Consider the following 26,399-nt stretch of genomic DNA (forward strand, 5'->3'; position numbering starts at 1 on the left):
TGCATAGTAGATTTTTATTTGCTCTAGATTTAAACATCAACATGTAAGATTTTAGTAAAACAGTGGTAAAAACACATCATATTCTAGCAATGGATTTCTTGACAAGGGGCTGCATGTTGTTATTTAAAGGGATTATTTGCTTCTCCCGGAGAGGTTTCCTCTCAAACTGATTAAAGAAGGGATTCCTGCTGTTTTGTATCAACTTGCACATTTGGTGCTGATTAATTTTTTTGGAAGTGGAATACCCTTTATAGTAACTAGAAGCCCAATACGTGAACCCATAGGCTAGAAAAGCTAATAAATAAACATGTCTGTGGAATCACCTCCACTGACCCAACATAGGAGACCTTGGAATCAGTCATTGGCTATTCATATGGTAAGGAACCACAAATGCTCTGCTCCTGTACTTTCTTTATAGTTGGATTCAGTAACATATAGATGTTACTTTCAAACAGAAAAGAACTGACTTTGTTTTGAGAGATAATCCACCTGTGTTTGGCAGCAGATGACGGTAATAGGGTCTTGCCCTAAACTTGACCAGACACCTGACTATCTCAAAGGGTACACTCCTAGCAATTAGGCCTCGCTTTTTGCTTTGAAAACTCTCCTAGAAGTCTTTCCCCCTAGCAGCAGCGTTTTTGCAGGAAAAAACTGACGCTTGTATAAGTGTCTGTTTTACAAGCGTTTAGGCGCAGTTACAGGTGTTAATTCATTTAATTGGCCAGAATAGATCATATATTCTGACCATTGAAATAACTGAATGCTCAAGCACTAAGTGCACCTAGCATTAACAAGCGTCAAGTGTTTATTTCTGCTCAAACTCTGCTGCTTCTAGATGCAGTGGCAATGGGGGGTTTGTTCCTGCTTCTAAATGCTGCTAAAAGCCTGTGTGTGCATGGACACATAGGATAACATGCAGGGGAGTTTAGAAGCAGGAAAAAAAATGCCATACATGCCTAGGAGCAGATGTAAAAACAGCCAGTGTGTATGAGGCCTTAGACTCCATATATATATAGGCGTTTTGAATTGCGGGCGAAATTGCCAAGATTTCAAAACCCGCTGTTAAAATGTGAAATCAGCACGGGCGATTTTTTTCACACGATCGCACAAACAAAAAACGCTTGATACGTGTCACCTAAAGAAGTTCCATTGAAATGAATGCCACCTGATCGATTTCACAACAGCACATTTTGAAGCCGTGGGCAGAATTGCGGCAGTTCAAAATGCCTATATGTGAATGGAGTCTTAAGGATGAGCTGAACTGCTATGGGTTTGGTACAAGCTGGGTTCAGCGAACGTCACTGAAATCCATGGAAGTCAAATCTGTCAAATTAACACCTTCCTGCCATCCATTTACATATATGCAGCCTCTTGGCAGGTGGGCCTTAACTCTGAGACCATGTATCTGTGTACCTAAAGATAAACAGAGCTGTGCAGAGAGCGCCACCCAGCTGCCAGCACAGTTACTGGCAGCTGATGAAAAGATCCTGATCCCTACTTGCGAACGGGAGCTTTCTGATTATGTGACAGCCAATCATGGCGGTCACATGATCTGAAACCCCTTAAAAGCTCCCAAGGGGTTAAAAACAATGCCCATTTACTAGGATAATAGGCAAGGGGTTATACAAAAAAAAAAAACAGCATAAAGGGGTGTGCACAGCCCTGGTGAACATGTACCAATGCATTTTTGTTTATTCCATTTAGTCAGGAGCAGTGTTTCTATTGTTTTTAAGAGCCCACCCTTGAAGAAAATATACACCAGACCCAAAAAAAATGAGGTCAGATAAATATCCATATCAGACTCCTATTATGTGCATGGAGCCTGCCTGGACAAAGCTGGATGGGGAAAAGAGCATACAGCAGAAATACACTGATGAGGGAAAGGGCCTCTTTCCCACAACCCTGTCCACTGATTGTATGGGTCTGCAGTGTGAGGCTCATGGGAATCTGGAAGTCCCCTTTGACAATAACGGGGTCCCCAGCTACCACCTCCCTGCTGAGTGGAGGAGTATGGACTACCTAATCCCCTTACTCTTTCACACACAAAAAAAGGGTTACCTAGAAATAAAGACAACCAAATGTCTGACAATTCCTTTATTAAAAACAAAAATATCCCTCACTGTAAATCGATCAGCAATCATGATGTCCACCAGAAAAAAAAAAAAAGAAGGATAGTGACACCAGCACTGTCCTTGACCCTTTGCTTACATGGCAGGGATTCCTGGCAATGCCAGCCATTCCTAGGGACACAACAGGTGGAACCACCCGCTGCATCCTTAGGAAGCAGTGACAATGGGAAGCTATCATATATAGGAGGGGCAGAAATACCGCTTCTATATATAATGTTTGGAAGGACTGTAGGGGGGTGAACAGGCAACATTCAGACGGTCCTCCAAACAGCCAAAGTTCAGTTCAAACCGTCAGCTCATCCCTTCTAGCATAAAGTGTTTTTGATGTGGCCAGCCTCCAGATGTGCTTTCTCCTTGTGAAAATGACATGACTCCCCCAAAACTGTTAAATGTGTAGTAATAATTTGCAGGAAAAAGTTCTCTAGCAATCAAAAGTTAAGGCTAAAATCCAGTAAAAGAAATACATAGACGTTAATGATTTTTACCTACCAAATGCTTGTTACGATTTTGTCCAGTCAACCTTATGATCTAAGGCAGCCTTTTTCAAAAGGGGTGCCTTCAGGTTTCTTCAGGGTACCCTTGGCAAAATGCCTAAAAATTGGCCAAAAATTTTACACAAGCCAGGGGTTTGATCAAGCCTGCCTTTTAGTTATACAAAGACACAGGTTCTCTTTGTGCACCATTACAGCCATCCAGTCGCTGGTGTCCTAACAACCAATATCATCATTGGTTGATCAGGAGGATGTCGGGAACCTGCACAGCATCCTTGCTTGCCCCTCCCCTTCCCCTCTCCGTCAGTGCTGGGGTCACATTAGCTGAGGGAGAAGAGAAACATTGGAATACTAGTCAGTACCAGTGTGCAAAAGTGTATTTGCTTTGGAAGAATAAATCCCCTCTAAAATTGGATGTCCTATGTGTGTGGATGTTGCTGAATTATGTAAAACTATTAGTTTCATTTTTTTACATTTTAGCATGAGATGCCTCACAATTGTCCATAATTTTAAAGGGTGCCTTGACTGTTAAACAAAAAAAAAAAATTAGGTCACCAGTCTGGCTGTGTGGCAGGCATCCTTATAATCAGTGTTTCTCAACCTTTATTTTTTTCAAAGTTAAGAACTCCAGTTTGATCACCAACCTTTTCCTAATCTATGATTGGACAAATGAGCATCAGAAAACTGATGAAGACATCACTCTGCTCTCCTGTAAATGTATATTTAAACTGTTGACGTAAAGTGCAGTGCAAAACAATCCTGATTGGCTGTAAGTGCAGCTCCTCCCTTTTGCAGTCTGAGTGGTGCTTTGTGAGGATTTGCATATTAGCAGATATTCAAGTATTTGGGCTTAGGTATATCCAATTTTAAATTGGTTGTAAACCCTTACATATACCCAGTGAAGTAACTGGCCTCAAGTGATACATAAGGATGAAACAAATCCTCCTGAAAAAGCTATACCTGTTTATCTGTAGCAATCTCTCCTGTACATCCTTCTAAAACACACAGATCAAAGGATTTTTGTCTGCTCCAGAAGGAGAGAAATGTGTAACCTGAGTGGAAGGAATGGACACACTCCCTCTATGCAGCACCATTGGAAAACATGCAAAGCTGAGGCTGTCAATCAGCCATTTTATGCTGTAGGGGGTCGAAGCCTGGGATTGACTGGTGTCACTAGGTGCTTTGGATTAAGGCAAGGACACACTATAGAAGGATATGCATTGTTCATTTTTCATGCAAGAGGTTTACAACTACTTGAACTTTTTCTTGTTTTTTGTATCAATGCATAACTGGAAGATATTGTGTTTTATCTCTCTTATATAGTGCACATATTGGATATATTGCTTGTGAATACAAGGCTCTGGAGTTCCAGTGTTCATCAAGGATCTCATTTAAAGAGATACGGTCACCTTGCCCATTCTGTCTCATATCTTTGTAAAGGGCTGTCCTCACCCATGGTACTCACCCTGAATGCAGTGCTTCCTCACCACTACAACCTCCATGGTGTTGGAAGAAGGAATAGTGCTCCACGGTTGGTGTTAGTGGAAGGAATGGTGGCTGATGGTTGGTGTCAGCAGGAGGAATATTGCCCCAAAGTCCAGATAAAGATAGGTAAAGAGCCACATCCAGCCCGTGGGCCACAGTATAGAGACCACTGCTCTAAGGCTATATTGGGACCAACTGCTCCCGAGCTCATGTGGCCCCAAGGCCCACTTTAACTGTGCCCCTCCCATTGGCTCTGCAAGTAATAAAACAGTATTCTTTTTTTATTTGCTTTCTTTTTTGCTCTTTAAGTCCTTGGGACATCTTTGTAAATAGAAAAGGTTAACATTTTAAAAAAATTTAAACTTATAAAAGTAAATTACATTTAACTAAGTGACACCATGTACATTGCTGGCTTCTTCCTACAAATGCTTCATGCCTGTTGCCTCAGGCTCCAGTACTTTCTGGATCATGTACAGTTGTGTTCAAAATAATAGCAGTGTGTTGAAAAAAGTGAATAAAGCTCAAAATCCTTCTAATAGCTTTTATTTCCATACACACAAATGCATTGGGAACACTACACATTCTATTCCAAATCAAAACATGAAGAAAAATATATCAAATTTGTGTTGTTCCTCTAAAAAAAATTGAAGAAAAGTGAATATTAGACTGTTCAAAAAAATAGCAGTGTTTGTATTCTTCTTTACAAACTCAAACATTCACTGAATAAACTGAAAAATGTTTGAAGATTTTGCTTTCCTTTGAATCACTTAATATTTAGTTGTAGAAGCACTGTTTCTGAGAACTGCTGTACATCTGTGTTGCATGGAGTCAACCAACTTCTGGCACCTGTGAACAGGTATTCCAGCCCAGGATGATTGGACTACATTCCACAGCTCTTCTCTATTTCTTGGTTTTGCCTCAGAAACTGCATTTTTGATGTCACCCCACAAGTTTTCTATTGGATTAAGATCCGGGGATTGGGCTGGCCACTCCATAACATCAATCTTGTTGGTCTGGAACCAAGATGTTGCACGTTTACTGGTGTGTTTGGGGTCGTTGTCTTGTTGAAACACCCATTTCAAGGGCATTTCCTCTTCAGCATAAGGCAGCATGACCTCTTCAAGTATTCTGATGTATTCAAACTGATCCATGATCCCTGGTATGCGATAAATAGGCCCAACACCGTAGTATGAGAAACATCCCCATATCATGATGCTTGCACAACCATGCTTCACTGTCTTCACAGTGTACTGTGGCTTGAATTCAGTGTTTGGGGGTCGTCTGACAAACTGTCTCCGGCCACTAGACCCAAAAAGAACAATCTTACTTTCATCAGTCCACAAAATGTTGCGCCATTTCTCTTTAGGCCAGTCAATGTGCTCTTTGGCAAATTGTAACCTCTTCAGCACATCTTTTTTCCAACAGTGGGACTTTGCGGGGGCTTCTTGCAGACAGCTTGGCTTCACATAGGCGTCTTCTAATTGTAACAGTACTCACAGGGAACTTTACACCTTCTTTGATCTTCTTGGAGCTGATTGTTGGCTGAGTCCGCGCCATTTTGGCTATTCTTCTATCCATTCGAATGGTAGTTTTTCGCTGTCTTCCACGTCTTTCAGGTTTTGGTTGCCATTTGAAAGCATTTGTGATCATTTTAGCTGAGCAGCCTATCATTTTCTGTACTTCTTTATATGTTTTCCCCTCTCCAATCAACTTTTTAATCAAGGTGTGCTGTTCTTCTGAACAATGTCTGGAACGACCCATTTTCCTCAGAATTTCAGAGAGAAATGCACTGTAACCAGCATGTACAACATTTGCTGCCTTCCTTCCTTAAATGAGGGCAATAATTGCCACCTGTTTTTCAAAGAATGAATGACCTCACTAATAGAACTTCACACTGCTATTATTTTGAACATGCCCCTTTCAATTAGTGATTCAATTACACAGAATCAGCAGCATGCATGTCATGACTGTTGGGTCTGTTGGATTTCTATTACTCTACTACACCTGCCAGTAAATTATTTGCCATGTAGAAATATCGTTTCTACCAAAAACAGTGATTGATCAGGTTAGTGATGTCTGACTGCTATTATTTTGAACACAACTGTACCTGAATCTAGCATGAATTAAGAAAGTCAGAACTAGTCCCTGGCTTTCTAAATGTCTTGGAAAATCCAGTCATATTTCCTGACTCTGTTCCTGTCCCCTTGGGAGTTTTGGGTGTTCCTGCTCATCTTTGTGTATTCCAGCTACTCTTGTGATATTCTCCATAAATTAAATAAATATAAAAATTCAACAAGGAGCATGGGAACCTATCATAATGGAACACCTGAGCGCCTACACTGTGGGCAGAGGGTGACGATGCTTGCAGAACCAGGAGTTTCTGAATACCTTATCAACATGGTCTCCAAAAGACATAAGGATAAATGGTTTCAAGAGACAGTTACTGGGAGATATGAACTGCATACACTTGCAGGAGCTTTCTCGGCTGAACTTGGGACAGTTCTGAGAGGCAAAGTTACGGGACTTTCCAATAGTGCTGAATTTAGCTGACCTCTTTGTACATCCGGCACATTTATACTGTCTAGCAAGACTGCTAATCATAGTGACTGGCCAATAGGAACATCAGGTGGGATCTTCCCCCCAAAAACTCCAACACTACCTAAACATGTTATAAATGTGCCTGTCAGAACAGCCTGGTTTGGGAGAATACTGCAGTTAAATAAAAGTACATATAACATTCCCTCTTCCCTGTCCACCATGACCTCAAATATAAGTGTCTGACAGACTGTCCTTTTAAAAGTGCAAAGCGGGCAGCAGACATAGAAAGCAAAGATCAAAACAGATTCCACCCCTAGCCTAGTAGGCTGGTTTGGGCTCGTTGGTATGTACTTTACGCTTGTGCTTAGACAGGGTGGCATTGTCAATAAAAGACTTCTCACAAAGAGGACATGGGAAAGGCTTTTCCCCCGTGTGAGCCTTTTGATGCTTCAACATGGTGGCCTTACATGTAAATGCTTTCTCACAGTACTTGCAGACAAATGGTTTCTCCCCTGAGTGCAGCCGCTGGTGAACAACCAGGCTGGCGTATTGGCAGTAACTCTTGCCACACACATTGCACACGAATGGCTTCTGTTCGGCATGCATGCCGGAGTGCTTGACCACGCTGGATTGCCGAGTGAAGCCTTTCCCACACACGGGGCATGCGTAGGGCTTTTCACCAGTGTGGACTACCTGATGAAGTACAAGGTGCTGGTGATTGATGAACCTCCGTCCACACTGGTTACAGGGAAAGGGTCGCTCGCCTGTATGAGTTCTCTTGTGAGTGTTCAAGTGGTTCCTACAGGAGAACCTTTTACCACATTCATTGCATGGAAATGGACGCTGTCCAGTATGTATCTGCAGGTGTCTCTCAAGAGATGACTTACTGCCAAATACTTTCCCACAGACCTCGCAGGGAGGAGATGTTTTTCCTGATTCTGACTTGTGTTTCGTGGCCCTTTTATAGTTCGCTGTTGGTGGTAAATAGTCCTGATCCATACAACCTGCTGGAAGAAGGACAGTTCAGAATCTCCATAGTAATGTGTGCTATATACATGCTTTAGAAGTCCATCCAGTTCGAACTGTTAAAGGCCATCCTCACACAAAATAGATATCAGTTATACATGGGCACTGGTGCAATAAATTACCAGCCAACCACTTAAATTTTTTGGAGACTTTAATGGCACCTTCTGCCTTCTCTTACATAGCCTTAAAGTGAACCTGTGCCTTGGCCATGCAAGACAAAGCAATAGGTTCACTTTGATGGGTATCTCCACAGAAGCATATACCTACTTTTCTGTTGCTCACCCACCACTGTGTTCAGCCACTGGCAGCAAAAGTATTTATTTATTACAGGTACTATATAGCGCCATCAATTTACGCAGTGCTTTACATATATATTGTAAATTCACATCAGTTCCTAACTCTCAAGGGGTGTACAGTCTAAAGTCCCCAACTCACAACTATACATATACATACTAGGGCCAATTTAGACAGGATCCAATTAACCTAGCAGCATGTTTTTGGAGTGTGGGGAAAACCAGAGTACCCGGAGGAAACCCACGCAGACACAGGGAGAACATGCAAACTCCAGGCAGGTGGTGCCATGGTTGGGATTCGAACGACCCTGGTACTGCCAGGCGGAAGGGCTAACCACTTCCACAACAGTAAGCTATATGATTTGGTGAAGTCATGGCAGGGCTATGGACTCCTTATGTGACTTAGAAACACAGAAACATAAAATGTGATGGCAGAAATACGACCAAGTGGTCCATTGAGTCTGCCCTTTTTTTAATTTATACATGTTTTTGTATTTTTTTTTTTTTACTTTTTTGTCAGGAGTATAGATCAATGTTTGTTACAGGCATATTTGAAGCCACTTACTGTTAACTGATGCACTACCTTTTCAGGAGGTCTATTCCAAGCATCAACTATCCTTTCAGCAAAATAATACTTTCTAAGATTAGTTTTAAACTTTGCTCCTGTTAGTTTAAGGTCATGTCCCGTGTTTTTGATCTTGGCTTCATATTAAAAATACTGCCCTCTTGAACCTTATTCACCCCCTTGATGAATTTAAAGGTGTCAGTCATGTCTTCCCATTCCCTTCTATCCACCAGACTGTACATAGTAAGTTCATCAAGTCTCTCTTGATATGTTTTGTCCCTCAGACCTGTCACCATTTTTTATTGCCCAGCTCTGGACTCGTTCTATCAATATCTTTTTTGTAAGTGAGGTTTCCAGAACTGGACACAGTATTCTAAAGGAGGTCTCACTTAATATCTATACTTCATTCTTTGGGTATGTATTGACAGGCAAATGTGCATAACGTCAGCCCTCTTCCTATGTAGGACTATATTTCCCAGCAGTCAAAATGACACTCAGAAGAGCTGTAAGTGCTCCACAGAGGTAGGCATTGCTCGCACTTTCTACAGGGTGACAACACCTGAGCACCTACACTGTGGGCAGAGGGAGACGATGCTTCTAGAATTTGAGCAACAATCTTGCAGAGTTGTCAACCCTCACCAGGAAGTTACAAGTAAAATGAAGGATCAACAGGTAAGATCTGCTGCAAATATGTGGAGGTGAACCTAACTGCCTATCCAGACAATTTAGATGCACTACATTGCCATTCAGATGGGCTGCAAACACATATTTCAATAGACATCGCACCACAACATACATATGGTTTACAAGAGTGCTGTGCTGCTCACTGTAGATGCACTGAGATGCCATTCAAAATTAAGTGGCACTACAATGTTTCCTGCGTTAATGCAATAGTGTGAACAGGCCCATAGAAACTACATAAAATTAAAGAATGAGAAATGCACACATTATATCAAAAAAATAAAAAACATGTTTGCCTGGACATACATTTAAGTTAACAATGTGTTTACCTGGACTGATTGTGTCTCCAGATATTGACACATATGAATCTTGGCTTTCCTCTGGCTCCTCTTCTATGTATTCGTAAACTTGTTTCCCATTAGGAGAACGAGGGAATTCTGGAGATTCTGGAGTGACATAAAAAAATAAAGCTTTTTAATATACAAAGAAAGGCTTCCTCTATATGTATTAAACTCAACAAGGTTCATCGGGTCATCTGTAGGTGGATACCCTGAGCAAACAGCATTTTAGAGAATTTCTATGTCCCTGCTCCAGAGCAGCTCATAAGCCAATATTCCTTCCATAGTCATACATGTGTACCCCCTAGTGTGCATACAGGGGTATGACAGAAGAAGATCAGCTTCTAAGAGAAAATGGCACTTTTCAATGAAAGGGCGAAGGGAAGATTTACTTTAAAACTCAACTCTGTTCCCCCTCAGGATCTTCCCTGTACCCAGAGAGACCCCCTGCTTTATGTTATGCTCTACTCCAGGCTGGTGGTCTTCCATGATGCAGAGAGCAGTAATCAACCCCTGCTTTCTTCAGCATTAGACTATAAGTACATGGTGCTGTGGTGACAGGGAATCCTAGATGCCCTGTACTCGCAGTATGTCCTCAGTCCTCCTGAAACAGTAATGGACTTGTCAGGGCAGGAGCGGTCGAATGGGCAGGCAGGCCTAATGGTAAGGTCACGCAGCGACTGATGACAGCCGCTACTCACAGACCAGAGTCCCTCAGGGCGCGGAGTCTAAGCCCCAGGCTGCCCTTCACCAGGGTCCCTGATGGTGGGGATGGACTTGACGCAGCCCGAGACCAGGTCGCGGCCCCCGAGTAACCCCAGCTGCGGTAACGACTGCCGCCAATGGCATACAGCTGGTGGGAGCCAGATGGAAAACGTATAGCGTGGTCGGACAGGCCGGGTCGATAACAACGGAGCAAATAGTACAAGATGGTAGACAAGAATACTCAGGTCAGGGGCCGGGTTCAGCAACGGGAGGTCAGTTAATGGGATAAAGCAGAGAATAGTCTTGTCCAAGCCGAGTCGGTTACCAGGAGAGCAACGAGAACAGAACAAGAGCTTGCTGCAAAGGAACATACAGGACACGAATGCAAAAAGCAACTGCAGACAGCAGGCTTAAATGTGATCAGCCACACCCTTCTGGAGGAGGAGCCGCAGAGGCCTGAAAGCATAAAGGCTTCCACCATGCTTTGCAGGAACTTAAGATGGATGCCAGCACATGGAGCAACACAATCTCTGAGGAAAGGTAGGACCTTGACAGGACTACAGTATAGACCAGTGTTTACCCTAGAGTTCCTTCTGAGGATGCTAGGGGTTCCTTGAGCTTTGAGCAATGGTGGATTGATCTCCCACCTTCGCCGATCACCAATGCAAGTGGATATTTTTCAACTACTTCATAAAACTGACCACTAATGTTAGAGTGGACACTAAGTACACTGCATTACTTATTCTTATATTTAAAACTTTCTTTGACGTATTAATCAGACTAATGTATCAAGAAATATAGGCATAATCATTTTTTAGCAAGGGTTACCCAAGAACCTGAAAATGTTTTTAAGGGTTCCTCAGGGGTAAAAAGACATAAAGGCTGGTATAGACAATGACCGTTCTGCATGAATGTTCTGCTCTGTCAGGAACCTTTTCCTTATCCCAAAGGTGGAAGTGGCTGATGTGAAGATGTCCATATAACGCAAGTAACTGATTACCTGAATCCACACTGTCTACGGTGTCATCTGAGGACTCTCCACTGGGTTCAGGTTTAATACACGAGGAAATAAGGCTGAATCCAGATGCACATTGGGATTCCACAAAAGGTAGGTGAACATTTACAGTAGATGGTTGAGGTTTTTTTTCTGGGCTTCCTGGTATAAACTCTGAAGAAGAAGGAAGTGCTGATGTCCCATCTAAAAAAAAAAAAAAAAAAAAAAAAAGGAGTAGACATCTCTCAACTTATGTGGAAATGGTTACCAAAGTAACTACATATCTTATTAGACAAAAGTTTTGTTCTCAATACAAATCCTAATGGGCAAACATAAGTGAAGTACGAGGTGGCTATCTTCTATTGCTGTGGATTTTGGTCACAGACTAACCATCACCTCCCACCCAAACCAACTTGAGAAGCTTGGATAGAGATCTCACATACCATAAACCTGCTAACAAAATGTGGGCGCTTAAATTCATGTCATGATAAATCCCATGAACAGAGGCTACATTCAGTATGAATCGTATGTAAAAATGATCAGCAGATGAAGAGCTGAAGGCTGCGATATACAGTTATATACAAACTATGTGATGGGTGCTCTGACAAATCACGAGTTTAGGAGGCAGGAGGGGGGTAGAATGAAGAGTGACAATTACAGAAAAGATTTAAAGTGATAATTTGTAAAGCTTAATTATTTTTAAATTAGGATAGCAAACATGGCATTAATTACCTGCTCAGTGAAATAGTTTTGCACAACAGAGCCCCAACACTCCTCTTCTTGGTTTCTGACAACTCCTGTTCATCCAGTGGCCCCACAAGAAGCTGTTTCCTATGGAGGCACTCATGCGGGCTCCTTCCCGAGTCCTGCTGCCTGCATCCCTAGGTACAGCCCCACCCCCTGCTCCCTTGTCTCAGAGTTTGAATGACAGCAGAATGAGCCAATGGCTGCCACTCCTATCTATATGCCTTGTGAGGAAGGACAGAAACAGGAGAGCCACTGCTCTTAGGCACAGCACTGGCTCATAAAAAGGTAATGTGGAGGGGGGGGGGCACTTTAAGTGTATGTAAAGCCAAAATCTAGTTACTGCTATGTCAGACTCGGTTTCACTTTCCATCTAGAGCAGTGTTTCTCAACTCCAGTCCTCATGGACCCCCAACAGGTCATGTTTTCAGGATTTCCCTCAGATGAAACAGCTGTGGTAATTACTAAGGCAGTGAAACTGATCAAATCACCTGTGCAAAATAATGGAAATCCTGAAAACATGACCTGTTGGGGGTCCATGAGGACTGGAGTTGAGAAACACTGGTCTAGAGTCACTGCTGTCAGCTAAACAGGAAGTAAGGACAGGTTTACAGCAGCCATATAGACAAAAAAATTCTGACAGTGGTTACAGCCTTTACTTATTCTACCTGCTGCCAAATGTGAAATCCCACAAAGCATCTGGGACACAGCATGGGCACAGCCTTAAGTGGTGGAATTTAGGTGGGCAGTTAGGGAGCAGTAAAAACAAAGCTCAACTGCCTTCTTTTATCAGCACCTGTATGAATGAGCCCTTAAAGATAGGATACTTTCTTGTTGTATTGTGTATGCTGTTGTTTTATGTTTGAAACAATAAAAAGAATTTAAAAAAAATGTGTGTATAGATTAAAAAAACATTATTAAAAAGGAAAAAAAAATATTATTCCCCTTTTTAACAGTGATCATATACTCTCTGTTCTCACATGCACAGAGGGCTGGGGGTGGAGAAACAGCAGGACACTGGTCCTCCCAGTGAATGGCTGTGCAGAAGGGGCATATCAGGCTGAGTTCCCTACACAGCTAGGGAACTGACCACGCTCTTATGTGGCCAGTTGGCCTAGTGTGGCCAGTTTTTTAGAGGAAAGCAGAGGAATTGGCAGAAACACCAGGGATTTCACACAAAGGAAGCAATACAAAGAGAACAGGATACTTTCATACAAGTACATGGTACAGCAGGCACATATCAGGAATATGAAATGTTGGGTACATATTATTTAAATACCCTGTCAATCATTTTTTTTAACCTTATTTGCTGTCTGTGTCCAATCACTTCATTTCTAGAACAAAAATCAGAAAGTAAGAGGAAATTCTCTAAAATCAAGGGAATTTCTCATCACTTTCCGTCTGGGTGACTGTTGTCACCAGGACAAATAGGGTGAATCTCCCCCGGGAGGCACAGGCAGCAGTAAATAAAAAACTGACAGGGGCTCAAACTCTTTCACACTCTATAAAAACCTAACAGTTTGGACTTTAGAAACAAGAAGAATCAAATGCACCTAATGCTGTCATTTAAGTAGTAGAACCAATCTGGGAGCTAATCAATAAAAAATAACAGTACATTTTTGGGTTGCGGGATGAAATAAAATCCATAAAAACATGGGAAGAATATACATGATGGGTGTAAGCACTTCAGGGCAAATCCAACCACCAGTCACCAACTACAAAGCCATACAAATTGCTGGTCTCTCTTCTTTATCATCTTCAAATTGAATACTTGCCAGTGGAATGGTGAAGTTCTTCTTTCGGCTCCTCCTTAATGCAGAGATTGATGGGGTAACTTTTATCTATACTTGGCTGCACTGGGGCTGTTGGCTGTTCTGAAATAAATTAAACGTAAACTCCACATTATACTGTATTTTCCATAACCCTCCTCCACCACATTCCCCACCAAAAAAGATTTAAAAAAACAAAATGAAAAAACATTGGAGTGCATTGGCAGCTACTATACAGAACACCTCTCCTCTCCTCTTCCCCGTAATATAGAAAGGAGGTGCACTGTAGGTCACAGAAAAAATTTGTAACTATGCTAACTGTTAACAATAACTACAGGAGTTTATCAGCTCACGTGATTTTTTTGGCAGGATCAACAGGTATTTGGAAAGTATTTAATAATGCAAAGCTGTCATAAGAGAAATACAAAGCTGCCAGTGCTGACCTCTCCTTCTGAAAATCGTAGTGGACTGGCTTCAGTACATTTTAGTCATTGATCTGTAACAATTATAGAGATGAGGAATTATCACTTTTTCCAGGTTTTGTTCCCTGCATGTTTTCCTGGCTCTGTGACTCAGATGCATTGAAGATAGCCATGGCCAAGCAACTAGCATTTTCAGAAGGTGATATTCACCCATGTTTCTCTAATGAGATGCCAGCTTTAAATCAGGGTGACAGATATTCAGTTATTCATAAATACAAACAAAAAAATATATACACTGGAGAATCCAGAAGTTGGTTCAAAACACAGATATCTTCACAATCTACTATCAAGCAACTGTTGTTCTCCATAGTCCTAACTACCACCAACACCTGCAAGATGAGGTGCTCCTCAAAGCCTTTTTCAGATGACATTCATCAGGCATAGTGGGCAGCACAATGGCTAAGCATTTGGCACTTAACCCTTTGAGGACCGTAAGATTTTGGAACGCCAAAAGAATCAATTTTTTTGTTTTTAAAGTTCGTACACTTCAGTTGCTGTAACTAAGCCATTTCATGAAATAATTGTCAAAAAGCTAGATCCATTTGTTGTTTGTTGATAAGAACTAATATTTTGACTCAAACCAAAAAAAAAAAAGTTTTAAAGTTCTTAATCAGATGATACACGCAATTAAAAACATGGGACAAGTATGTCCCTTGGTCCTCAAAGGGTTAAGGCTAGCAGCAGTAGGGTCATCAGTTTGTATCCCATTAATGGCACTACCTGCTTGGCATTTGCACCTTCTCCCTGTGTCTGTGTGGGTTCTTCGGTTTCCTCCCACACTCCAAAGACATGCTGGCAGATAAATCGGCTCCTGTATAATTTGGCCCTAGTATGTGAGTTAGAGACCTTAAGACTGTAAGCTACTTGAAGGCAGGGAATGATGTGAATGTGCACTATATATATATATATATATATATATATATATATATATATATATATATATATATATATATATATATAAAAATTGACAGCACTATATGAGTACCAGTAATAAATATTAATAATAGCTGTATTGTTACATTGGATTAAATTCATGTATTCATTTTTTGCCATTTGCTTCACTAACTTCATCACTGAGGAGAAATTCTACAGTCTACAAAGAGGACCTGCCAGTTTGTATTCTGACACTATGGAGGAGACTGCAAGGAGAGTTCTCACATGTACAGGGCTGCCTTTAGGGAGGGGGGGGCTGCCTATACACATATAGGGGGCCTAACATCCTGAGAGATCTGGGCCCCCACCAGGGCTGTCTTTAAAACGCAAGGCAAAGAGGTAGCTGCCCCAGGCCCAGTCATTGTTGTGGGGCCCAAAGCAGCTACCCCTTGAGCCCACGCTGCCTGCATCATTGCCGAGATTTTCATTAAGCTCTTGCAAGGTGTCTGAGTCACATAAATAAGAGCTGTATGTACAGCAGCAGCCCTGTCTGTTCTCTCTTCCAGCTGCTCCACCTTCCCTCACCGCTCTGTCTCTCTCCAACATCCCCCCCCCCACAGCAGTCTGTCCACCTACGGGCGCTTAGTGTGCCATCTGGACCTGCCCTCTTTGAGGAGTCGGGCCTATAGGCTCCAGCGGGGTCAGAGATTTGCAGCAGCAAGTTTGAATATGGAAGTGTGATCAATCGCAGCTGTGTGTCTGGAGAAAGTGAGATGAGACCACTGAGGTATAGCACCTGGGTCAGGGAGGTACTGAGGGTGCAGAAGGGATAGAAGGACTACAGAGAAAAGACACTGCGAGAGAAGACCAATGAGACTGGAAGAGGACGACACTGAATGGAAGAGGACGTGGGATGGGGGAGATGAAACTGGAAGAAGACGACACTGAATGGAAGAGGACATGTGATGAGGGAGGCCCAGGAGGAGGAGGACGTGGGATGGGGGAGATGAAACTGGAAGAGGACGACGTGGGATAGGGGAGATGAAACTGGAAGAGGAGGACGTGGGATGGGGGAGATGAAACTAGAAGAGGAGGACGTGGGATGAGGAAGATGAAACTGGAAGAGGAAGTGGGATGAGGGAGATGAAACTGGAAGAGGAGGATGTGGGATGAGGGAGATGAAACTGGAGGAAAAGGATGTGGGATGTGAAGGGGGATGGGGCTGGAGGAGGAGGACATGGGATAGAAGAGATGGGACTGGAGGAGAACATGGGATGGAGGATGAGGACGTGGAATGGAGGAGATGAAACTGGAGGAGGATGCGGATGTGAGATGGAGGACATGGGACTGGAGGAGGATGAGGATGTGGGATGGAGGAGATGGGACTGGAGGTGGACGTGGAATGGAGGATATATTACTTTGTAAGAGTATTAATATAAAAATGGGTGCACTGGAGGACTCAGTGGGATGGCCAGTGGGCAGATTGGGTGGGACAGCCAGTGGGCAAGCCCTGGAGAATGTTGGTGGTCAAGCCAGAGATGGCCCAGGCATAAAGCGGTGTAAGGGGCCTGATGGCTGCCCTGCACATGTATGTTGGCAATAAAAAGAGAACAAAAAACAGCTTATGGAGACTGTAAAAATCGCTTAAGAAGTACCTACACCTTGGAAGCTGTGCCTAAAATTGCAGGTAGAAGGCAAAGAACTAGTTACCAAAATTATCTTTGATCTCCCTGCAGCTGAACTTTTTCCCTTTAGTGGTTACCTATGCCTTGTTCTGCCCTGTGTTTGTGTGATGTCAGCCATCTTGGCATAGGCAGGGCTTTGCTTCCCCATGTTAGAGCCGCCCCCTGATGACTGGCGATCTAATGTCTGGTGGGGGAGAAATGGAATGAGAATAGATCTACAGAATGAATGAAGCTAAAGCAGGGAGATACACTGCAAGCCCTCAGGTACAGCTTCCTCTTCAGCAAGGAGAACAGCGAATAGCATTAATGATATTACCAAATCTGGCTCTAAATCTGGTGACATCAGTCATAGGCAGCAATGCCTTACAATACTGATATGCAGCTATAGGAATCAGGACACAAGAGTGTCTGGGCACAGGAAGCACACTACTATATTTTTTCAAAAGGAAATCAAGACAAAAAGATCAATCTTTCAGGGTGCTTGTTAGGCACAATTAACATTGCTACTAGACTGTGAAGATAACACATTTGTTAAGTCATGCTTGGCTGTATGTTTTCCCTGAGAATTTGGAGCTAGATTTATATTTTTTCTCACCAATGGTACAGGTGTCTTGGTTGTTCTTGGTTTGCTCTCCATGTCCTTCTGGGAATTCCCAATTATTATTAGAGAAAGAAACAGCAACATCCTCACACTTTACAGACACCTGAAATAAGAGGAGCACCAAAACATTTTATATAAGTCAATTTTGGAAGAACAAATAAAAGATAACTGAAGTAACAAACAAACAAACCTGAAGATGTAGAATTTCCTCTCTAAAAAATTATATGGCCACCAAGACCGCATTCCACATTAGCATGTACAGTGGGGCAAAAAAGTATTTAGTCAGCCACCAATTGTGCAAGTTCTCCCACTTAAAAAGATGAGAGAGGCCTGTAATTGGCATCATAGGTAGACCTCAGCTATGAGAGACAAAATGAGAAAAAAAACCCAGACAATCACATTGGCTGATTTGGAAAGAATTTATTTGCAAATTATGGTGGAAAATAAGTATTTGGTCAATATCAAAAGTTCATCTCAATACTTTGTTATATATCCTTTGTTGGCAATGACAGAGGTCAAACGTTTCCTGTAAGTCTTCACAAGGTTGGCACACACTGTTGCTGGTATGTTGGCCCATTCCTCCATGCAGATCTCCTCTAGAGCAGTGATGTTTTGGGGCTGTCGCTGGGCAACACGGACTGTCAACTCCCTCCAAAGGTTTTCTATGGGGTTGAGATCTGGAGACTGGCTAGGCCACTCCAGGACCTTGAAATGCTTCTTACGAAGCCACTCCTTCGTTGCCTGGGCAGTATGTTTGGGATCATTGTCATGTTGGAAGACCCAGCCATGTTTCATCTTCAATGCCCTTGCTGATGGAAGGAGGTTTGCACTCAAAATCTCACGATACATGGCCCCATTCATTCTGTCCTATACATGGATCAGTCGTCCTGGTCCCTTTGTTGAGAAACAGCCCCAAAGCATGATGTTGCCACCCCCATGCTTCACAGTAGGTATGGTGTTCTTTGGATGCAACTCAGCATTCTCTCTCCTCCAAACACGACGAGTTGTGTTTCTTCCAAACAGTTCTATTTTGGTTTCATCTGACCATATGACATTCTCCCAATCCTCTTCTGGATCATCCAAATGCTCTCTAGAAAACTTCAGACGGGCCCAGACATGTACTGGCTTAAGCAGGGGGACACGTCTGGCACTGCAGGATCTGAGTCCCTGGCAGCGTAGTGTGTTACTGATGGTAGCCTTTGTTACGTTGGTCCCAGCTCTCTGCAGGTCATTCACTAGGTCCCCCCGTGTGGTCCTGGGATTTTTGCTCACCGTTCTTGTGATCATTTTGACCCCACAGGGTGAGATCTTGCGTGGAGCCCCAGATCGAGGGAGATTATCAGTGGTCTTGTATGTCTTCCATTTTCTAATTATTGCTCCCACAGTTGATTTGTTCACACCAAGCTGCTTGCCTATTGCAGATTCAGTCTTCCCAGCCTGGTGCAGGTCTACAATTTTGTTTATGGTGTCCTTTGACAGCACTTTGGTCTTCACCATAGTGGAGTTTGGAGTGTGACTGTTTGAGGTTGTGGACTGGTGTCTTTTATACTGATAACAAGTTCAAACAGGTGCCATTGATACAGGTAATGAGTGCAGGACAGAGGAGCCTCTTAAAGAAGACGGTACAGGTCTGTGAGAGCCAGAAATCTTGCTTGTTTGTAGGTGACCAAATACTTATTTTCCACCATAATTTGCAAATAAATTCTTTCCAAATCAGCCAATGTGATTGTCTGGATTTTATTTCTCATTTTGTCTCTCATAGTTGAGGTCTACCTATGATGCCAATTACAGGCCTCTCTCATCTTTTTAAGTGAGAGAACTTGCACAATTGGTGGCTGACTAAATACTTTTTTGCCCCACTGTATGCTTGGCCAACACCAGCAGAAACGTTTATACATTACTCATTCCCCAGAACAGCCACTGAAATCTTTTAATCTGCATGTTTTCTCTACTGAAACCTGTTTTATAACATTATACTATCCGTAACTCTGTAAGGACTTATTTACACTTACTTCACTTACTTTGTAAAGCACTCTGAATGCGAATCAAAGCACCTGTCACCAAATAAAATGGTAAGCTTACAGTCCTTCTTACACATTGCATTTGCTTTGCTTCAGAAATTATACCCCACGTTGCCTTCTTGGTGCTTCAAAGCATCTCCAAAGCCCCCACAGAAGTCTATTACAACACTCGCCTACAGTATGTCCAAGCTTTTGAGAGGATTTTATTCAGCTTTACCTTGGCTTTGATTTGTACTTATTGCATGTAGGAGATATCCCAGGATGCACTGGGAAACCAACAAGCAAACCGGAAAAACATCATCAGCAGTCACTTCCGGTTCATGTGTATATATTCTGGAAGTGTCTGGTGCAGATGTCGCATCTGGTGTGCAGCAGCAAGATGAGCGGGTCCGAACTGGAGAAGAGCAAAAAGCAGATGGGGGGGGAGAGAGGACTGAGCTGCAGAGGATCACCAGAGCTGGGGGCCCGGAGCAAGAGAAACTAGAGAAGTTGCACGCGGTGTGCAGCGGCGTGGGAAGAATATAGTGAGAGGTGACCGGAGACCAGAGAAAGAGGTGTATAAGCAAACCAGAGGATCAGCAGAGCTGGGGTTTACCACTGATTGGTGGATTAGCAGAGCTGGGAGTAACTGCTGAGCAGGGGGATCAGTAGAGCTGGGGGTACTTCAGAGTGGGGCATCAGCTGAGCTGGGAATTCTACTGAACAGAGGATCTTCTGAACAAAAGTACTAATAAGCTGGGGACCTGCTGAACGAGGGTACCAATGAACTGGGGAACTGCTGAACGAGGGTATCAATGAGCTGAGGATCTGCTGAGTGGGGAAATTATATGTCCATTGAAAACAAATTGAAAATCAACACGCACAGGGCATTTGTCAAGCTTCATTAAAACTTCAAGAAAGTATCACTGAAGCAACTAAAACATAAAAAAAAAAAAACATATTGAAGCAGTAGGCACTTTAATGTGTGTAAGGCCCCTTTCATATGGGGCAGACCCTTCAGCAGATCCACGTGTTTAGCGGGGGTTCTCTCCGCTGATCCCCACTGAGCAAGTGGATGACAGGGCTAATGCAGAGCGGACGCGGACACAAACAAAAACACAGCCCACTGTTTTCTATGGGGCAGTCAAATGGAAACCAGCTAGTGGACCACCTATCGATTTCCATCTGACTGACATCCGATCTGCCAGATGAATAGGGAAGATCCCCATCCGTCTGTTTTTATCCATAGCTTCATAGAGCTATGGATGGTCCAATCGGATCGGATGTGAAAGGGGCCTTAAAGTTGAAGCAAGTACAAATGTTCCCTAAGAGGTTAGTTATTTGTAACCTAGATAACTTTTATGACCACTTGTGTTGGAGATCTCTTAGTAGATGGCCTAGATATCTCAATGTTTTCTCCAGGTCATCTCAATCAAGGAGTCAAAGTTGTATAGATAACTATGAGACTTTTACCAAAGTCCGGTAAAGAAAGTGTTAATGAATTTCCTACCTCCTTAGTCAACAGCCAAAAGATTTTGTTGGCCACCTTCGCAATCTTCTTCTGAGTCTTGTCCTCCATTCCCAGGAGAGTAAAGGAGACCTCTGGACATCTTGAAGTGGAAGCACACTCATTGCTGTTGATCTCTGTGGCACAAATGCTGAATGTACATGGGGGCCCATCAGGTCTCTTTACAACAATGAAATCCTGTACAAAGAGAGGAAGAGATCTGCTGGGAAAGGAAAATGATAGCTCACTTTATTCTAATCACACCTGTGCCAAAGAGCAGGTATGTGGATGTATATTGAGATATGACCAAATGTTAGATGCAACCATGTACCTGGGCCAAGGCAGCCTCCTACAATAACCAGACAGACCTCTGCCATATCCCACTGATATCACAAAAGACAATGAAGGTGCCTCCATAGTGGCCTCTGCAGCAGTATTAATTAACACAAATAAATCCAAAACGTATTTTCTTAGCTTGGATAGAGTGGGTGAGGTCTAGAACCCATTTCAGCTTCCTACTGCTTCATTAGATGGATTTCCCCTCAATTCCTACCCTACCCACAACTTTTACCAAGCAGCAACACATACAGAAATACATTTTTATTTTACTTAAGCGGGGAAGGCTGGAGCCCCCTAGTTATGGCATATCATCCATCGTGCATCTTCACCTTCTTTGCTGGATCCCAGAGAAATGGCCAACAGTGACACCACACAAATCCATAACAAAAAACATGGCCAACACACCAAAAAGAAAATCTCAGGTATTTACTGGGATCTCATTAGAAAGACATGCAGTTTTTATGTAGGTTTTTATTTCTGTCTGCATTCCTGTTGCAGAATTTCCTTCACTTTCTGTTGGATAAAATGTTGTCAGCAGGACAGGGAGTAAGGATAAATTATATATCGGAACACTGGAGAGCAGTGAAAACCCAACAGGTTCTAATTCTTCTCCACACTACCTAAAATGAAACAAAGTTTTGGCTTTACATATCCTAGATTGTGGAAGAGCAGAAGGGAGTACCAAAGCTCCAAATTAAAGTTTGCACTCCTGGGGCCTACTCAAGTGTTAGGCAAGCAGGTTCTCTTTAAAGCGGAGCTCCACTCAAAAGGGGACGTTCCTTTTTAAGGACTGCCCCCCCACTCACCACTAAGGATTGGCACCTTTGGGGGGCAGGGGGGTAGCGGGTACCCAAATTTAACAGGTGATCGAAAGTGGGAAGGTGTCCTCCCTCCCTGTAGTCTCTTGGGACACATGACAGGTCCCACCAGACTACAGGACCATTCTTGAAGAGTAGCGCTACTCGCGCATGCGCAGTGGGTACCCAGCTGTGAAGCCGCAAGCAGTCACAGCCGGGTGCCCACACTGAAGATGCCGGCCTCCTGGAATACAGAACGGCTGGTGAAATGGGCTGCAGGGGACACACCACAGGACTGAGGGACAGGTAAGTGGCTATTTTTTTAAAAGTCAGCAGCTACAGTTTTTGTAGCTGCTGACTTTTATTTTTTGACAGCGTGAGTGGAACTCCGCTTTAAGCTACATTATATTTGTACCTATTGAGGATAGCACAGATCATAGGAGACTTTTAAAGTGGCTGTAAACCCTTGCATATACCCAATGAAGTGACTGTCCTCAGGTAATACACAGAATTAAAACAAATCTTAAGTTGTACCTGTTTATCTGCAGCCCTCTCTTCCATGCACAGTGCTGAATTTTTAAAGCTTGTCTGAAAGTTCAGAAAGCAGAGAGATGAAATTACACACTGCAGAGCTCAGCAAGGAGAGTTCTGAGAGCTGATTGGAGGGAAGAGACACACCCCCTCCACACAGCTCACAGGAACAGAGCTGAGACTGTTAGTCTGCTGGAGCTCCCTCCCCTGTCACCATTTTTCTCTTGGTGTCAGGAAAAGCAGAGGAATGAAACAGCAGACAGAAATTACATTTAGTGCTCTTAACTGAGACAAATACACACTATAGAGGGATAAGCTTTGTTCATATTTCACGTCTGAGGTTTACTATCACTTTAAATCAGTTTAGCCCCATCCTTGCACAAGAAAATTCTATGTTGTTCTATTTGTATCCAATATATATATATTGCACTTAAAGGGGATGTCTATTTCAGTTGCTAGTTTCCCTATGTAACTCTTTCAACCAACCCTCCTTACCTCCACCGTCAACAAGCAGATGATCTCCAGGGCATGATTTAATATGACTTCTGCCAACTGATCTCTCTCCTTCACCATATTAGATAGCAAGTTTAGCAAGTTCTCTCTCTGGACAGGTAAGGTGTATTTTGAAAAGCTTCATAGCACCCTAAAAAGAGGTAGAAGACAGTTACCTAGAATGTCTTTCCTCCTTTTTTGGGGGGATCCCCCTGTGTCCTCCAGTACAGTGTAGGACTTCTGGACCTGCATTGTATGGAATGACAATCAGAGAGCTGTGAAGGTAAAAGACTTCAGGGGACCGATAGCATGAAGAGGAGGAAGCCTGAGAAAGCAAGGAATAGGCAAGTACACAACCCCATTCGTCTTCCTGGAGGCAAAACAAGAAGCTAAGCAAGAAGAATTACAAACTAAAACTATTTTGAAAAGCAGCTAAACAAAATATGTCAGTAGATAATATGGACCTATGGTATGGATCTACGGTACGTACCTATGATATGGATCTACAGTATGGATCTATGATATGGATCTACGGTATGGACCTGTGATATGGATCTACGGTATGGATCCGTGATATGGATCTACGGTATGGATCCATGATATGGATCTACGGTATGGACCTATTATATGGATCTACGGTATGGACCTATTATATGGATCTACGGTATGGACCTGTGATATGGATCTACGGTATGGATCCATGATATGGATCTACGGTATGGATCCATGATATGGATCTACGGTATGGACCTATGATATGGATCTACAGTATGGACCTATGGTTGAAAACCGATGAATTGAGTTTGTTCTACGCTTGTGTGTGAGCTTCCTCCAGGTTCATCCCACTAGACACATACTGGTGGATTCCTCAATACCGAAACTAACTGGGCTATGGTGAGTGTACCTGTGTGCTGTAATAAAGATGGCCATACACCGAGTGAACCTCAGCTGCTTCTTAATGAACTGTGTCCAAAATTCAGTCAGCAGGTTGCCCTGCCAGCATCATCCCACTCAACATCTGGCAATTGAAAAATCAAAGAAGCCTAGCAGATAATCATCAGCCAAACAGCACTTATATTCAATCTGATCCAATCACATTAAGGCCATGCTTACACTAGTACTTTGGGGCTGGTAAAAGCATGGGATTGAGCTGCATATTTACTGCTCCTCAACTGCTCCCCCTTTAAATGCAAAGGCAGGGGAGGGGTGTATGAAAGAAAAAAAACAAGCTGTGGCCACAATGCTTTACATCACGGTGCGGCAAAAATGAACCCCAGTTGAATGGGGTTGCTCCAAAACTGAGAGCAATGCAGCATGCCAGTGCAGGGCTTAGGGGTTAAAGCAGGCCCGGAAATTGCTCTATGAAGTGGGATCCACACATGGATCACTCTTCACAGAGCAACATTAGTGTAAATTAGTCCTTAGGCTGGTATTCTGACAGCTGGTGTCAACGGCAAAATACAGTAGCGCAGGAGGAGAGTCATCCATCCACATGGCTTAGCGTGGAAACGAGTGTATGGCTTGCTTGAGAACTCGTTTACTACATATGCAGTCAGGTGCATTTTTAAATGTAGTATGAATGCAATGGCAAGAAAAATAAATGTGTTTCAATGAGACTAATTTACATAATTGCAGTTCTTTCATATGTGTGAGAAAAGTACAGCATGTGGAATGCACAAGAACGTAATATATACACATATAAATGCATCTGAGTATAAATAGAAAAAAAAAATTATATATATACATATACACATACATACATACATACATACACAGTTGTGCTTAAACATTTGCATACCCTGGCAGAAATTGTAAAATTTTGGCATTGATATTGAAAATATGACTGATCATGCCAAAAAATGCTCTTTTATTGAAGGATGATGATCATATGAAGCCATTTATTATCAAATAGTTGTTTAGCTATTTGGGACCTGTCACATTTAATGATAACAGAAATCACCCAAATGGCCATCAATGCCAAAATTTCACAATTTCTGCCAGGGTATGCAAACTGTTGAGCACAACTGTACAGAATCATACATATATATATATATATATATATACACACACACACACACACACACATACACACACATAACATTTTTCTAAACAACACACAAACCCCACAAATGTGCTGCAAATGCCCTGCGCACATGGACCCACACACTGACAGCAAGGATGGTGACATAAATGAGATCAGAAGCAGCAAGGGTGATAAACAATCTGTGACACTGCAGAATTGATTGGGGGAGGGAGATGGGGGGGGGGTTGTATTCAGCCAAAATCTCTCTTTTCTGCAGCCCAGAGGGAGGTCTTTAATGTTTATAAGAAGCTTATGTAGCTCTGAGCCCCTTTTAACCCTTTGATGTCTCCAACATCCCTGGATATATAGAATAGAGGCAGCTACAGCACCAGGGATATGTCACTGGCAATTAAAGGGTTAAACTTCAATATAGACACTTCTAGTCTCCCCCCATCCAATCCCCATCTCCTCTACAGACATTCCCCCCACCCCCGGGGGTGATCAGTGGAGATGGGGGACAGTGAATCCCCCAGTATGTCTTTGTAGTGGAGAGGAGATCCATACCAACCCCTCCAGACTGTGTCCTTGATGGGACGGACCCCCAGGACCCCCCTCTCCCAGTATACAGGACAGGGAAGGACACGGAGCCTCCTATGGACAGTGACATGAGCTGCATAATAGGTCATGGCTGTAGAAATGCAGCATTTAGGAGCGGGGGGCTGTGTCCTCCTCTGATTGGATATAGGAGGATTATAGAAGACGGGAAAAGGGAATTTCCTCCGGGATGTACTCAGGAAATCTGCAGAGAAAAGTAGACACAAAGTAAGACTTCCTATCTCCACATCCAAGCCATCCTATGACATGAGAAAGGGGAATCCAGGAGGACATGGAGATCAGCCATCAATCCATCCCCCCCATTCCCAGCACACATGGACAGATCACATCTACACACACACAACTTTTATCCCAACAAAGATCTTACCTGCTTCTACCATGTGAGTGGGCGGGGCTGCTGACTCTCAGCCCTCATTGGTTCACCTCTACAGCTTCCCAAAGGCATTGTGGGACTTGTAGTTCTTACAAAGCAGAAACCTCTTACTGGCTACAAGTCCAGACAGCTCAATGTAAAGTACCAGCTCTGATTGGAGGTTGGTCACCGAATGGATTGCAGGGCATGCTGGGATAGCTTGGCTTTACAGGGAGGAGATACTGGGACTACAACTCCCATCAGCCCCAGAGGCTAGGGGGAGGGGCCCCTTGTCTGTGCAACTGCCAATGAGCATGGAGGAGAGGAGCAGAGTGGGGGGATGG

General features: G+C 43.1%; 1 pseudogene across 1 annotated transcript; it reads right to left on the reverse strand.

Annotated features, from left to right (window-relative positions):
• On the reverse strand, window positions 1-26,267 carry LOC149460307 (uncharacterized; annotated as a pseudogene). Its single transcript, XR_016313086.1, has 8 exons — window positions 26,071-26,267; window positions 23,069-23,216; window positions 20,910-21,104; window positions 17,394-17,502; window positions 13,765-13,863; window positions 11,252-11,449; window positions 9,538-9,654; window positions 1-7,647 (listed from the first exon to the last, which is right to left on the reverse strand). The product of XR_016313086.1 is annotated as an uncharacterized LOC149460307 (transcript).
• Window positions 26,268-26,399: the final 132 nt, after the last annotated feature.

Source organism: Staurois parvus, unplaced genomic scaffold, assembly GCF_062004578.1.
Source record: "Staurois parvus isolate SC_StPar_1 unplaced genomic scaffold, SC_StPar_1.0 ptg000232l, whole genome shotgun sequence".
NCBI lineage: Eukaryota > Metazoa > Chordata > Amphibia > Anura > Ranidae > Staurois > Staurois parvus.